Source organism: Lynx rufus, unplaced genomic scaffold, assembly GCF_022079265.1.
Source record: "Lynx rufus isolate CCGP_SWC_20201006 ecotype Redwood Valley unplaced genomic scaffold, mLynRuf1.p SCAF_4, whole genome shotgun sequence".
Lineage (NCBI taxonomy): Eukaryota > Metazoa > Chordata > Mammalia > Carnivora > Felidae > Lynx > Lynx rufus.
The window spans coordinates 117,645,026-117,660,549 of record NW_025814856.1 but is presented as its reverse complement, the minus strand read 5'-3'; the positions used below and the strand labels follow the sequence as shown (position 1 = coordinate 117,660,549).

At 40.8% G+C, this 15,524-nt stretch overlaps 1 protein-coding gene across 3 annotated transcripts in view; it reads left to right on the top strand.

Moving 5' to 3' along the window:
* Window positions 1–15,524, top strand: part of OSBPL3 (oxysterol binding protein like 3) — a 176,972-nt gene that overhangs the window by 42,120 nt on the left and 119,328 nt on the right. Inside the window, exon 2 of one of the 3 annotated variants that reach the window (XM_047095282.1) lies at window positions 4,254–4,375. The exons of the other annotated variants lie outside the window; for them this stretch is intronic. The gene's annotated coding sequence lies outside the window, so the exon portion shown is untranslated. The remainder of the gene's footprint in view (window positions 1–4,253; window positions 4,376–15,524) is intronic. 3 annotated transcript variants of the gene reach the window in all.

Here is a 15,524-nt window from a genome sequence, read left to right as displayed (position 1 = left end):
GCCTGCAGAGCAAAGCTTCTTCCTTCCTGTTGTGTTCTATGTGACATAGAGAAGTGTGAGCAATACGAAGCTTGTGTCCTTAGGGAGATCAGTGTGGATATAAATAACTAGGAAGCCGGTCCAGCTTGCTTTGCATGTAGGGTAAGTGGACTAAAGTGTGAGAGATAAGATTGGAAAGGGAGGTTGGTTGGGTCAGAACTGGGGAGGGCCTCAAATACCACCTGTACATAGATAGACTTTATTTTGTGTATCATTTGTTTGCAAGATTTGCACACAGAAGAATTCTATGAAATGATGTACTCATGCTTCAAGTAACTAAATCCATTACGTTACATTAGGTATCTCTTCTATTAGATGGTAATGCGGACAAGAGGGAGTTGGTGAAAAAGAGAGAAACTTAAAATGGAGGAAAAGTATCTGTTACATCTATTATTTTTTTTCTTCTTGCAGTTTGAGAAAAGATTGCCTCATTTGATTTCCATGGTGGGAGCACGTGGAACCCTCTCAGGGAATGTAGTGGCTGTAAGAGCTCAACCTTGAAAGTCAGCGCCCTGGGCCATGATGAGTCACTGCAGATATTTGCAGGGAGGAGAGATGTGATCACAGAGCTACTCTAGGAGGACTGGTTTGGTTTGAGCGAGGAGCGCCCAGCGGTTGGCAAGCTAGGCAGGTGCTTATTATAGTCATCTAGGCAAGGATCAGTAATTTGTACCTGAGCCTGTCAGGTGGCAGTGGGAAAAGAAAAAAGGGAAATGCTGGAAGCAGAAACTTTAAGAAACATCTTAAATGCAGTTTTCCCACTTCATTCCTCAAGGGCATTTTAAATTGGTAGGAAGGAAGACCCAATTAGGAGGACTTATCTGGTAATAGACTGGGTTTTCTAGGATTTACCTAGGGTTCATGGTCACATTTTGTATACATCTGTAAAAAGCTACCTGCCTGAAACCGTTGCCTAGGCTAGAAGAGTTCTCCTTCTTAAAAGAATCTTTGGATTTCGTAAGTGTCCAGAAACGAGAAGAAACATGAGAAGAATTGTTTGGGGCGGGTATCAGCTCTCTGTAACTGTCTCCTGATTTCCTTTGGGCTCCTGGCCTGGGCTGCACTGTTTTGGGGACTAATCTGATGTCCTCATTCACTGTGCCCCGTCTCCTTGGTGTCAGTGACCTTCCTCTCCACACCACCTCGACAACCCACTCAGTGGCCTAGGACTCTCGCTTCTGAGATACCTTTCCCTCCATCAGAGCCTCTACCTTTCCTGTCTGCGTTCTCCCACTAAACCTGTTCTTCAGACTGTCTGTGTATTTATTCCCTTGATCCCCACCCTGTTTTCTGTGTTTGGCCTTTACTTTCCCCACTCCTTCACTTTTTCCCTGGTGTACCTGGACGGCATAGTCAATAGTTTTGATTATCTGTCACTGGCAGATGACTCTCACCCTGTCAACAGCAGTTTCTTCACGATTGGCCTTCTATAGAAGTACTCCCTTCTCTTTCCATCTCTGAATTGAAACCACAGACTCTTCTAACTCTGAACTCACTCTATAACTGGCCGCTGGCTTCCTTACTCCAGTGTATGATTTTAAGGTTAACAGAAGTTAAGAGATTACTTGGAAATCTTTTTGCTGGTCCAAAGTTGCACCCCTTCCCATTTTCTGTAGCAGCTGTTCTAAACCTTTATTATTTTCTTTAAGGATGCAACTTTTGGGGTGCCTGGGTGGGTCAGTCTGTTAAGGGGCCCACTTCAGCTCAGGTCATGATGTCACTGTTCCTGGGTTTGAGCCCTGCCTCAGGCCCCATGTAGGGCTCTGCACTCACGGAGCCTGCTTGGGATTCTCTCTCTCTCTCTCTCTCTCTCTCTCTCTCTTTCTCTCTCTGTCCCTCCCCCACTTGCATGCATTCTCTCTCTCTCTCAAAATAAATAGACTTAAAAAAAGAAGAGATGCAACTTTCTTCCACCTCGTTCTCAGCATTTGAGCTTACCCTCATTTTATCTAGAAATAGGTCACTAAGGAGCAATTTTCCCAACTTTATATGCAGCCCCCAGAGTCATTGATACTTTCCCCCCTCAGTGACAGAACTGTGTTATTCCATTCTAAATCCCATGTCCCAGGGTCTCCCAATGACATCTTGCCCGTCTATAAGTTTGATACTGTTGACTATTCCATCATTTGGAATGATTTTGGCCTAAATTACAGGAAACCCAAACACAAGAGGCATAAATTAGAGGCTACATAAAAGAAATCTAGAAGTAGGGCAGTTTCAGATTAGCTTATTGTAATGGTTTGACAGCATCATTAGGATCCCATTTCTTTAGTCTTTCCTCCTTGTCATTCATAGCACGGTAGATGTATTTCCTCTTCAAACTGGCCCTGGGCTCCCATTGACCAGGATTGTATCACGTGCCCTTGCCTAAGCCAGTCAATGGAAGGGGAATGGGACTCACGAACTGCGAGATCATGATCTGAGCCAAAGTCGGAGGCTTAATCGACTGAGCCACCCAGGCGCCCATCCCATGACTTTATTCTTGCTGGTGGTATAGAACTTGGCTTATTGAATTGCAATTTTGACCTTGTTAAGAGCAGGATATTTGTCTTCTGCATTTTGAGGTCCATGGAACCCTTTTGTATAAGTTAGCCCATGGTCTGTGATCATTGAAGTTTGTATCTAAAGAATGTAGTGGTTTTGTTTTGTATTTGTAAATTGTGAGAGGAAAAGTTAGCCCTAAATGCAGTCTGTATTTAGTGTGTCAGGTTCCTTTGAAAAATCACGACATATTCTAACACACTGAGCTTCAGGAGGAAGGCCTTTTCAAGTTCATCTTTTACTAGAACTGATAGCCTGAGGCCCATTCATTGTAAAGTTGACTGACATTGCATTTTAGAGGAGTGATAAAAAGGATTGTATTGGAGGTATAAAAGTTAACTTTTCAACCAGGAGAAACCTAAGAATGAATTAGGTGGTGATAAAAAAAAAAAAAGATTCCCTCCTTGAAAATATATGCATTTTGGGGGGGGGTCTTTCCCTCTGTTTTATTAAAGTAATTCTTATACATTACAAAATAAATATTCAGAAACATAAAATATAATTTTTAGAAGATAATTAAATTTTAGCGTTTTGGGATTTCTTTTTCTGGGTACATAAAGACATATGATTATACGAAAACGGGATCCTCTCATAAAGACTGTTTTATAACTTGTTTTAACCTAATCTGAAATATTTGTCCATGTCAATCAGTAAAGCTTTATCATCATTCTTAAAAAAAAATTTTTTTTAATGTTTATTTTTGAGAGTGACAGAAAGCATGAGCAGGGGAAGGGGTAGAGAGAGAGGGAGACATAGAATCTGAAGCAGGCTCCAGGCTCTGAGCTGTCAGCACAGAGCCCGATGCAGGACTTGAACCCACAAACTGTTGAGATCGTGACCTGAGCCGAAGTCAGGTGCTTAACCAACTGAGCCACCCAGGCACCCCATCATCATTCTTTTTAAATTCAGGCAACTTACATTCTAAAACACATAAATGTTAAGCATCACCCATATCACCAGATGGTGTTAACCATCACCCAGACTAAGACATGTTAACACTTAGTTGTACTTCAAAAGGCTCTCTGTTTTAGTTCCTTTGTGGTGATGGAACAATTCTGTAGGTTAGTTGTGATGGGTACATGAATATACACGTGATAAAATTTTATAGAAAACCGTGTACATGCGTACAAAATAAGTGCATGTAAAAACTGGTGAAATCAGAGTAGTCTCTAGTCTAGCTAATTGTGTTGTACCAATGTTAATTTCCTGATTTTGACTAGTTATACATAACTAGTCCCATTGATGGGAGCTGGGTGAAGGGTACACTGAACACTGCATTGTTTTGGCAACTTCTTGTGATCCTATAATAATTTTTTTTTAAGTTAAAAAAATCTTCCTCATTCTTGTTTTACTATTTTAATGGGTGTCTTACAGGTTACTGTATGGATATACAATAGTTTATATAACCAATTCTCCATTCATTTTCTGGAGGTTTTATTCGTACAAATAACTTTGTGATGAGTGAACTTGTACGTATTTTTCGAAAGGGATCTTATCTCAAAAAAGAAAAAGCTACTACTATGTTCTTAAAAATCACTTTTCAATGACTACAATTTTCAAGATCATGCATTACATAAAGTGAGTCAGCCCTGTGCGGTGGGGACGATTAACTCTCTTAGGAAGAAGGCATTTCAGCAAAATTGTAACTTCTGTTTTTTTCCATCTGCCCAAAGCCCAAGGATATTGAACTCTGCACCAAGGAATAGAAGATATAAATGAAAGTGCATCCCGTCTAAAACATAGGTCATTACATTGCTTCTCAAGGGTGAAATTTTTCTAGAAGATTCACTCAAAGGTGAGCTGCATGGCAAACTCAGTTTTATAGTCTTTAAAGGATAAAACCATCTGAGTAGTTATACTAAGTTTTCCTGGTGTGTTCATCCTGATTTTTTAAAAAGTAAGCTCTACCCACCCTATCGTGAGGCTTGAACTCATGACCCCAAGATCAAGAGTGGCATACTGTACCAACTGAGCCAACCAGGCACCTCTGTTCATCCTGATTTTTAATCTGATTTTAAGAAGACCAGCCTGGACACAGGTTTCTGGAAAACATAATGTACTTCTTACTCCTCAGTGCTTAGGGGGAACAAAGATATATTTTTTGGCAAAGTACCTGTTAAATGAGGGTTGTTTTCCATTTTGGCTCAGCAGGTACCTTATACTCTAATATTTGCTGTAGGTATTTTTTTCTTGTTGTTGTCTTTTGACAGTTGTTTTCATTTTACTTCTATTACTGGGCAATTTTGTCTTTGATCTCAGGAACTCAGTCATTTGTCATTAAAGCTTCCAACTCAGACACAGGAGAGGAATATAATGAAAAGATTATTGCTTCTCACATGTCCAACAAAGAAGACTTCTACTTGTCCATGAGATCAGTGTTGAGCATGCTGTGGTTATCTGGTAGCATTTGAATAAAAATGTGTTGAGGTCATGGATGTTGGTGTTTTATACCGGAGGCAGGCAGAAAAACTCATTAAAGTGGTGAGATTTACCTTTTCACATGTAAAAAACTGCTCTCACATGACCTTTTTCCTCCATCACTTCCAGACTCTTTACTTTTGACTCCAGCTGAGAAAATTGACTTTCTCTCAGAGTCCCATTTTAGAGCAATTACACATATGGCCTGCTTTTTCTCATCCGCTTCATCACATTCTGTCTCTTCCTTCTTTTAAACTTTGCTTTTCTCGTCTTATCCATGCTGCTATTTCTAGATTAAACCACTGTAATGCCAATGAATTTTAGTGTTTATTCTTTTACCCTTTCCATTTGTGCTGTATGTAACTCTTATATGTTATCTTTGCATAGGTATGTTTGACTCTCTTTGGCTGAAGTACCAAATTCTGATAGCAAAAGCAGATAGTGATTAATTTTGTGAATTACCCATCTGTGTACTTGTCTAATAGCTAATTATGTAAACGTTGACTTCAGATCAGAACTGGAAGCATATGCAAATACTTGTCTCAACTGGAATTTAAGATAGATTAATTATCAAAAAGCCAATTTTCTTTCTTTCTTTTTTTTTTCTTTCTTTCTTTTTTTTTTTTTTTTTTTTTTTTTTTTTTTTTGCATAGCATGCTTGAACTTTTGCTCAACTGTTAGTTTTCTTTGGGAACAGAAGTATAATCAGAAATATCATTAATGACCTAAGTGTTCTGTATTGGGACATTATTCAAGTTTGGTTTTTAGACTGGCCTATGATTGTTGGTATCTTTATAATATTCTGAGTAGTTTTGTTCTCCTTTACATCTTCTGTTTCTTTTCAGCTATTCATAAACATAAGATAAATTTTGAGACTAAATCAGAGAGCCTTTGAGAGAGAAGACATGCTAAAGGCTTTTGTTTGCATGGTTGCTTTTGACCTTTATGAGTCTATTGCTTTTAGAATCTAGGACAGCATTGGGGCACCTGGGTGGCTCAGTTGGTTAAGCATCTGACTTCAGCTCAGGTCATGATCTCGCGGTTTGTGAGTTCAAGCCCCGCGTTGGACTCTGTGCTGAAAGCGTGGAGCCTGGAGCCTGCTTCGGATTCTGTGTCTCCCTCTCTCTCTGCCCTTCTCATACTCTCTCTCTCTCTCTCTTTCTCTCTCAAAACAAACAAACAAAGCCGTTAAACTCTAGGATGGCATTAATAAATTGTCAAGGTGAATTACCTCACATTTGATTTCCTTTTTGGGATTTTGCAGGTGGTACTAATGATCTTTCCCTCCTTGAACATGTGTAATGAATGTCCTCTTTGTTCTCTGTTGTAACCTTGAGCCATGAACCCCCCTCTCAGCTGGGCCCCAGTTCTGCAGGCATCTGCCTGCTTGGCCTGTTATTACTCCATGAATCATTGCTGGCCTTATTAAACTATTTTGGGCAGCAGCCTTTCCATTCTCCTCCTGTGAACCATGAAGACTGGAGTGGCCCAGTGTGGAATTTGAATGTGAAGGAAAGACGTTTCACTGGCTTGTGACATAGCATTTTACCCTATAGAACAGTTGGGTGTCTGCCCTCTGAGGCCACCTTGTGTCTTGAAAGGTTTCTTTTGTTTTAAAAAGTCATCCCAGAAAGTTCATTCTTGAATGTCTGGCATTTAAAATGCTTGGATATGAGGCAGTTTAGTCTTCCCACTGCCCTGCAATGTTCTCCAGCATAACCATGCTCCTGGTTTGTGTTGGTGGCCATCAAAGACAGCACAAAACAGTGGATAAGAAGGCGGCCTCCAGTCAGACAGACCTATATCCAAATCCCAAAGATGATGAGCAAATGACATCACTTCTTTCAGGTGAGAACAGGAAATGTGTGGCCAGCCTCACAGGGTGGTAAAAGGATTCAGATAAGACATGTAAGAAGTAGGTAATGCGAAAACTTAGCCGCTGGTTAGAACTAATCAGTAGAGAAAGTCCTCTGGCCTTTGTTAAGGAGACGTTAGAATTCGTGTAGTCTGTGTTTCATTTTAAAAGTCAATCACTGAGACCTAGAGTTTGTGCTTGCCTGATGACACATAGCTGTACTTAGAGCGAGGATGAGAATCCATATTTTCTAACTCCTAGTTCAGTGTCTTTCACATAACTTTCTCATGTGTTGCTAGCTCAGAGCCACATCTGAACTATTCTTAGCCTTGTCAATGGAGGTATTTGTTGTTCATCAGAAAATACTTTTTTCATATGCAGTTTCATACTTCCCTTTGCTTCCTTACCATCTAAAAAAAAAGATGGAGAATGTATTAGTTTCCTATTGCTGCTGTAACAGAACTAAATTGTTTAGTTTTGTGGCTTCCAACAATACACATTTGTTCCCTTACAGTTCTGGAGGTCAGAAGTCTAAAATCAGTTTGTCAGCAGGGCTGTGTTCTTCTGGAGGCTTTTGTGGAAAATGTACTTCTTTGCTTTCTCCAACTTTTACAGACTACCTGCGTTCTTTGGCTCGTGGCCCCACATCAATCACATCTCATTTTCCATCCTCACATCTCAATACATTGCTGTCTACTAACTGATCTCTTGCCTTTCTGTTGTAAGGACCCTGTGCTTGCATGGGCCCTGCGTGGATAATCCTGAATAATCTCCCCGTCTCCAGGGCCTTACTTTAATCACATCTCTAAAGTCCATTTTGCCATATAAAGTAACATTCACTGGTACCAGAGATTAGACTGTGGATATATTTGGGGGTTGTTATTCCACTTACCACAGACACTTGCCTTATGAGCCAGAATTCTCAAATTATCTTTTTTTTTCCACCCAGATTTCTGAATGTCTCAACATTAAATCATATCTGTTTGTTCACATACATTTTTCTAGCCATTTACTCTCCTTCCTCTGTGCCCCATAATGAATTCCTCCTTTTAGAATAAACCTATTCTAGAAACAGAAGGCACTGACATCACCCACTCAAATGACTATGCATACTTGTTGGCTTACTCTGATGTTGGAGGGGCCATGATTGGGGAATGGATGTCCAGGAGCATCCCCAATACTCACTTTCTACCTCTGAACATATACTTCTTGAGAGAATATTCAATACTTTTTGGAATTAACAAAAAAATCTTCAGCTTATACCATGTATATATTGGGGATTTGGATTAGGAGAGGTTTGCTGCCTTCTTTTTGGATATATAGGCTATGTTTGAATTATTGTCAGCAGAAATCACACTGACGAATTTATTTCATCGGGCCCTTCTTCTAAGCCCGGGGTCCTTGAGCCTTTAAGGCTCCACAGAAGGCCTTCATGGTGCTGAACCTCTTGGGGCTATGCAAAGCCATAGGATTGTTTTTCTGGAATGTCTAATTTTCATTAGACTTTTAAAGATGTTAGTGACCCAGGAAAGGTTAATGATCAACTGAATTGATGGCAGGTGGATTATTTTCCTTTTCCCCTTGATAGATAAAAGGCCTTTGGAAGTACACTGCATACACACACACACACACACACACACACACACACACACACACACACGAGTGAGCAGGGGAGGGGCAGAGAGAGAGGGAGACACAGAATCCGAAGCAGGCTCCAGGCTCTGAGCTGTCAGCACAGAGCCCGATGCGGGGCTTGAACTCACAGACTGCGAGATCATGACCTGAGCTGCAGTCTGACGCTCAACCGACTGAGCCACCCAGGTGCCCTGATACAAATTCTCTTTGATAACTGTGGGACATTATGCAAAAATAATGCATAACTATTTTGAAAGGAATTTGTTGCTTTTGATAAAACTCACTTATGTTCATTTTTATTTAGAGCAAGAATTTAAGACTCATTTGGGCTGACTTAACCATTTTATGGAGAGGGGGAAAAAATGAGGTCAGGATGGATGGGTTTTACAACATTATGCAACTGTTTAGGGACAAAGTTGGTGATAAAATTCAAGACTCCAGAAACTGACCCAGTGATCTTTTATTATACCATATTGCCATGTAAGGTAACATTCAGTTCCAGGACTGAATGCTGAAGGAAACAGGTTTCATACCTTGTAAATCAAACCACAATGAGGTATACCTGTATCCACCAGCATGGCTAAATTGTAAAAGACTGACAATATCAAGTGTTGACTAGGATATAGAGCAACTGGAGAGTTCAGGAGGCATGGCTGGTAGGAGTAGAGAAAGACACAGCTACTTTGGAAGGCAGTTTGGCAGTTTCTAATGTTAAACACACTTTCCCTGTGGCCTAACAGTTCTGCTCCTATGCATTTACCCAAGAGAAAGGCCCGTATACGAATATTCAATGCAGCTTTATTGTAACAACTAAAAGCTGGAAACAGTTCATATGTTCATCAGCTGGTGAACAGATAACTTGCGGTATATATTTATACAACGGAATACTAGTCCGGCAAAGAAGGGGAAGGGATTGCTGATATACCGTAGCTGGAACCCAAAACCATGTGGAAGAAAGCAGACACAAAAAGCAAATTCTGCATGATTCCATTTATATGAAGCTCTAGAACAGACAAAACTAACTGAAAGTGACAGAAATCCGAGGGGTGAGTGAGTGTGGGAGTTGATTGCATAAGGGCACTTTTTGGTGAGGGAGGTGTTCTTTAGTTGGCATAGGTGTAAAGCTGTGTCCAAATCATCAAATTATACACTTAACAGGGGTGGATTTTGTTGTATATAAATCATACCTCAATGTAGTTGAATTTTTAAAAAATAAGAAATAGGATCATGAGAAGCCAGGGTGTCAAACAGCAAAGCACACTTGGCATAAAGCATAAAATATTTTGACTGTGCCATTGAATTTTCTGTGGTCCCGTTTTCTCTCTCAAAATATCTGTGGTCCTTGTGTGGCGGTCCCTGTGGCACTTGTCTGAGAACACAGATGTAACTACAAGCAAGCCTACCATGGTGAAAAAAACTGAACAATCCACCCATGTACATTTCCATGAGCAAGTTTCTTCTGTGCTTGAGGATATTTTGCCAACTTAAGCAGTAATCATGGGAATCATTTAGAGCTTCAGTTATTAATTCTTCTTTAGTTACCAAAATTTTACCAGCATAACTACATATGCAAATAAAATAATACCCGGAGAAATGCCAAGTGCTTTTCTGTTCTCTAGGAGGAAGTTTAGAGGATTTGTAGACTGAGTAGGTTGAATTTATAGCCATATTCTCTGCTAAAAAGTCTAAAAATAGAAATGTTGGCATCACAGTCGATGTTCTGAGTCATATTTTAAATTCTGTAAGCCTGTAGCTTAGCAAAATGCTATTATTCAGAAAAGTCTCAACTGAATATACAATATATCTTTGTCTTGCCAATTCTCCTGCAAGCTTCTTTCAGAGACTTCTTTCAGCAATATCTGAGACTAGAATTGAAGTCATCGGAGTCCCCTCGAAATGAGTTCTAGACATAAGATGAAAGCTGCATTGCTTCTAGCAGAGTCTGAGATTCCCAAGAGCTTTCCCTTTAGTGTGCTTGAGGATTATTAAGTAACTTTTAGAACCCAAGGCACCTTATGGAGAATCTAATTGAATAAAAATGTGATTTTTATTTATTGAAGTTTTCTTTTCCTCAACTGAAACAAAAGAATGCCAACAGGATCCTTTGTTACACTTTTGGTTATGTTACTTTCACAGGGGTGCGTTTATTAGTTCATTCACCAAAAATTGATTGAGTACCTATCATATGACAGGTATTTTTCCTGACAGCAGGATATCAAGAAGAAAAAGAGTGATGTGGGTTCTCCAGGAGCTCACAGTTCAGTAAGGAGGCATGCAAATAAATACTGCATCGTGACAAATGTGATTGCTAGCATAAGTTATGTGCACGGGCTGTCTGGCTGGGGTATGTCAGCCTGGGGATGTTAAGTCCATCTAGTCTAACTTGTCATTTAAAGCCAATGTTTTCTTACTGATTTTCTGTCTGCATGATCTATTCATTGACAGAAGTGGGGCATTAAGACCCCCTGCCATTGTCGTATTGCTACCTATTTCTTCTTTTAGATCTGTTAACCTTTGCTCTATACATCTAGGTGCTCCTATGCTGGGTGCATAATAAATATTTACACACATTACACCTTTTGTTGGATTGACCTCTTTATCATTATATAATGACCTTCCTTGTCTCTAATTATAGTCTTTGTCTGAAAGTGTATTTTGTCTGGTAGAAGTATAGCTATCCAAGTTTTCATTTCTATTTGCATGGAATATCTTTTTCTAATTCCTTCACTTTCAGTCGATGTGTCTTTACTTCTGTCGTTTTTTTTTGTTTTTTGTTTTTTGTTTTTTGTTTTTTGTTTTTTTTTTTTACCCGTTCAGACACTCCATCTTTGATTGGAGAATTTAGTTCATTTACATCTAAGGTGATTTTTGATAGGTATGTACTTATTGCCATTTTTGTTAATGATTTTCTGGCTCTTTTGTAATTCCCTTGTTCCTCTATTCTTTTCTTGTTCTCTTCCTTTGTGATTTGATGATTTCTGTAGTGGTATGTTTACATTCCTTTGTATCTTTTGTGTATCTGAAAATGTTAGGGAGGGATGGTCAGAAAGCCTCATTTGAGCTGCAACCTGGATGGTGGCTAATCTTTCATACTCACAATGGGGGCAGGGGTGGCTCCTGCAAAGGCTAAGGGACAGTTTGTGCAGAACTGCACGTGGTTTGGTGTCCTTGGAAGGTGAAGTTGGAGGTGGCTAGTTATGGGAATTGAGGCTTGTGGGTAGCACATAATGCTTGAGACCTCTTTCTGTAAACCAGTAGCCCTCGATCCAGTGTGTTTTAATCGTCCGGAAAACTTGTTTTTAAAATGTTCATACCTAGATCCCGAGACTGTTGAATTAGCATCTTCAGGAAGAGGACTTGAGCATGTTTGGTTTTCTTAAATGTGCACAGATGATTCTGATTTACAGCCAGATTGTCTGTTATTTGTAGGTCATGAGTATCCACTGAAGACGTTTGAACAGGGTCATGACACGTCCTGACATGTTCAAACCAAGTACCGCAGAGCTTTATATGAAGGGTGTCCATCTCGTAATCGCTGTTTCCATAGCTGCGAATAGTTACTATCATTTCCCTCAACTCAGAACCCTCAGAGGGTCATTGTTCTAGTCGTAAAGATGTAACAGTTTCCAGTGGCCACTCGTCCCAAATGAGAGGGGTCCACCTAGCAATCTTGTCTGCCTCTTCACCACACGGGTGCAACCCTGAAGGCTGACAAGGTTTTACTCTAGAGCTATTTAAGGATCATTTTAATGTACCAGAGTAAGTTTTATATCTTAAAACTCTGTCTTAAAAGTGTCACTCTGTCTTAAAAGTGATCCACAGAAGCCAAAACAGCCGTTCCACTCAACCTTTCTCGTGTCACAGATGCGGGGAAGATCATGGCCGTGGGCTTGTCCATGTCAAACCAGCCAGCTCTCTGGCCTCTAGCCACACCGAAGCATGAAGGAGAAAACCTGACTTAAACACACTCTTAGTAGAATCTACCTCTCTTCCTGCTTTTCTCCTCTTCTGTGCAAACCAGCTATACTGTTTGCCACAAACAGTTGACAGAGAAGGGCAGTGGAACATTCCCATGGGAGTAGGAACTGCTGAATGCATTCGTAGCCCCGAGAAGCTAGCGATTGCTCCTGCAGTGAAGTTTTCCATCCTCAGGAATTGAATCTGAAAGAAAAGCCGTCCTTGTAGAAATCATCTGTTACCTTTCCGTACTACTCGCTTCAAGCAGGCCTGCCTCCTGGCCGCTTGGAAGGAAGAAAGTTTTTGTTATTAATTGAGAGGCCCAGCAAGGAGAGGTGTAGGAAATGCCTTGGGCCTTGGAGTATTTGGGCCAGAATTAGGATATTACTTCCAGTCTTGAAAAGGCATCCGGCCATGTTACGACATAGGCAGGCATCATTTCTAGGGTTCCAAGGCCTAGATGACAAATAAGAAAGTCAGGTAAATACACCGACCTTACTACCTTCCGTCTACCCATGCTTCTGGGCTGCATGTTAAAAGGGGTGACCTACCAGGGTGATATGTTTCATCTGTTGGCTCCTTTTGCTCAGACCCCATGCTCACATATGTGGTATTTAAAATCTTGAATTCTGTGGCACTTAGTAATCTTTATTTACTTACTTCTTTTTGCCATTTAGTAATCATTAGTAACACTTTTGAATGTCTATTATATGTATAGGTCTCCTGTGCTCTTACGTTGTAAAGACCCGAAGGCATATGTAAAAACAGTAAATTACTATATGCCTCCTCCCTTGTCCCCTTTGCATGTATGCACGTATGTACATAAAAAAGAAATGAAAAAGGGGACACGAGTGACGACTATATGTAGCTACTTTGAATTGTCCCTAAAGAAGGGAAAATCAACGACCAGCCTGAGCCAGGACAAGTCTGATTCCCTGGGCAGAACTTTGAGCAGCACAGCTATAAGTCTCAATATCTGGGGGGAAAGGGGACCTTGTGGGACACGGGATAGTCTCCTGACTTCCGGGAGGTTGACAGGCCTTTCCCATAAGCCTCGGGAATGCAGATTAAGCTGGACATCATTGACATCATCAAAACATTTAAAAGTAGAATGGCTGCCTCGGAAGGTAAGAAGTCGCCCCATCAGTGTATCTGCACCAGTTAAACTCAGTTTCATACAAGGTGGGCAAGCATGTGTAGTAAATAAATGTCCACGTAACAGTATTGGCAAGAAGGTTAACTGGGCCACCCCGGTTCTTGGAGTAGCAGCAGTTCTTTGCAGGAATCCATACCGAGACCATAGCAATAGGGGTGAGTCACAGCCTGAGAAAATCAAGTGCAAAAGTGGAAGGGAATAGATTCTCACTATTTCCTCCGCCTCATTTTAAGTGATTAGATATATCATCCTGAATATATTCTTTTTTTTTTTAATTTTTTTTTTAACGTTTATTTATTTTTGAGACAGAGAGAGACAGAGCATGAATGGGGGAGGGTCAGAGAGAGAGGGAGACACAGAATCGGAAACAGGCTCCAGGCTCTGAGCGGCCAGCAGAGCCTGACGCGAGGCTTGAACTCATGGACCACGAGATCATGACCTGAGTCGAAGTCGGCCACCTAACCGACTGAGCCACCCAGGCGGCCCCTGAATATATTCTTATTAAAATGTTGAAAGTACATTAATAAGAAGGAGAAAGGGAAAAACCCCTTCAGTTTGCCATCCAAATGTAGTCCCCCATTATCTCTTTGAGTGTTAAGTATATGATCTTTATAACATATATTTTTAGTTTTCTGCACTTTTATATTTAGCATGTTTCTTTTAACATGAACTATTTACAGATTACATTCCTCACAGATGATTTTAGAGGCAGTATTACTCCTGACATGAAATAATATATTCTAGTGTTAATTTGCTTAACTTTCCCCCTACTGTTGGGCCTTAAGATTGTATCTACTTTTTCCCCTATTATAAATATTGAGTGAGAGTATTTTATAACATTTTGATAAACAATTGCTCAATAGGTTTCCCAAATATTTTTACTTATTTATACTGCTATCAGTAATAGGTGTCAAAATTTTCCAGTCCTTCCCATCATTGGGTATTGACATTTTAAATTACTTTTCTAATTTTCCATGTGGAAATAGAACATACAACTGGGTCAGGTAAGGAGGGTTTTGTTGCATGACTGGGGGGGGGTGACAGGTCATGCCCAGGGCAGGCCATAGGAAGCACAGCTGGAACTTGGCAAGGCCTCAGACATGGCAGCAATCCACCAAAGTCTGCGTTCCCCCGCCAGGCCTCCCACCCCGCTCGGCCTCTCCATCTGATTTGTCTCTTCTGTTCTCTTACTTTGCCCCTGGCTGTGTCTTGTTGCCTGTGTGTGTTGTCTGTCTGTCTTTCTGTGAGCCTCGTTCTGCATTCCTCTGTGTTTCTGGTCGGCCTGTCTCTCTTCGTCTTTCAGTCCCTCTCTGTCTGCCTTCCCTGCCCTGCTATTCTCTCATGTTTGCTTGGTGCCTATCGTAAGACTGTGTATAGTCATCTCTCTCTCTCTCTCTCTCTTTTTAATGTTTATTTATTTTTGAGAGAGAGAGAGAGAGCAGAAGTAGGGGAGGGACACAGAGAAAGGGAGACACAGAATCCTAAGTAGGCTCCAGGCTCTAAGCTGTCAGCACAGAGCCCAACACGGGGCTTGAATTCACAAACCGTAAGATCGTAACCTGAGCCGAAGTCACTTAACCGACTGAGCCACAGTCACCCCAGACTGTGTATGGTTCCGATACCACCTTCCCCCACTACCCCTGTCGTGATGAGCTCCTCTCTGCAAAGACAACTCAAAAACGTGTCTTGTGTTCTTTGTGGGCCTATCCAAGAAAGATTAGTGCACACCCTCTCTTGAAAGGTAATCTATCACAGTTGATGGAAACTATCTCTTAGGATGAGATTTGCTGTCCCTGAAGTGAAGAAGAATTTGCTGGGCTGGCCCATCTTCGACCCCACGTGTGCAGGATGGGCAGATGGGGTATACTGCAGAGTATCTTCTGATGGTCCTTTTCTCTTTTTGCTTTTCTCTTTTTCTTTTTT